Below are 1,066 nucleotides of genomic sequence, written 5' to 3'. Positions count from 1 at the left end.
ACTTCCTGTAAACCTCAAGTGTTTAAAAGTGGAAAATAAATGTCTTTTTTTAAACCCTGACCCCCTCATACAGTAGTAAAACCAGAGGGTTTTTCTGCTCTTCGCTGCTCCGCTCCTCTTCCTCCTCAGCGCCGCAGCCCGAGCTGAAAACTCACTTTCTGTTTAAGAAGCCGGGAACCGCAGAGTTGACTCAGCTTCACAAAGGTAAATATTTCTTCAGGTCAAGCACCGTACCGCGAGACGCTCACACTCCATAAGTGGAAAAGGTGTTTCTCTCTGTGTGTGTGTGTGTGTGTGTGTGTGTGTGTGTGTGTGTGTGTGTGTGTGTGTGTGTGTGTGTGTGTGTGTGTGTGTGTGTGTGTGTGTGTGTGTGTGTGTGTGTGTGTGGAGAGAACGACACTGTTAGCACAAATTCATTTGAATGTTTGGCGAGGGTTAGACGAGCGTGTGTTTGCCCTCCTCGCCACCACCTCAGCTCCTCAAACAAACTGCGACAAACCAGAGGGAGTAAATGCAGCAGCATCTCTAAACCACATCTGGAGCCATCGTGTGGACCCAGATGAAAAAGAAAAACAGATTCACAGGCTTCCGTAGATTCATTAAGGGATGTAGAGACATAATACTAGAGAGATGAGACACAAATACACAGACACAGTATGTCTGCTTCTGTCTCAAGGCATCTGTCAATAACAGAAGACTGAGCTTGGTGACATCGTGTAGCAGCGTGGGATCATGGGAGTTAGTATCTACACCACAAGTTGGGATCCCTCTATCATTTGGGAGTTGTTCTGACGTCTCCTCTTCAAACTGACCAGGTAATTAAAAAGCTGAATTAAATTGTTTTGCGTCAAAAATCGGTGTCATCTGAAGTGTATGAAATGTGGAATTGAAACTGTTGTTTTCTTTCATTAATTCCTGCAGGTTATAATTGTGGAGTCTGTTACGATGCAGAGTTTATCTCATCCCCTCTTAAATTTCCCTCTGGTGACCCAATCATCCAGAGTCAGCATCAACATGGACTTGATCCCTCACTGGCTTCCCATCCCACCACCACTGTGCAATAGCT

The sequence above is a fragment of the Trachurus trachurus genome (assembly GCF_905171665.1).
Source record: "Trachurus trachurus genome assembly, chromosome: 9".
NCBI classification, from domain to species: domain Eukaryota; kingdom Metazoa; phylum Chordata; class Actinopteri; order Carangiformes; family Carangidae; genus Trachurus; species Trachurus trachurus.
This window is presented reverse-complemented; position numbering follows the sequence as displayed.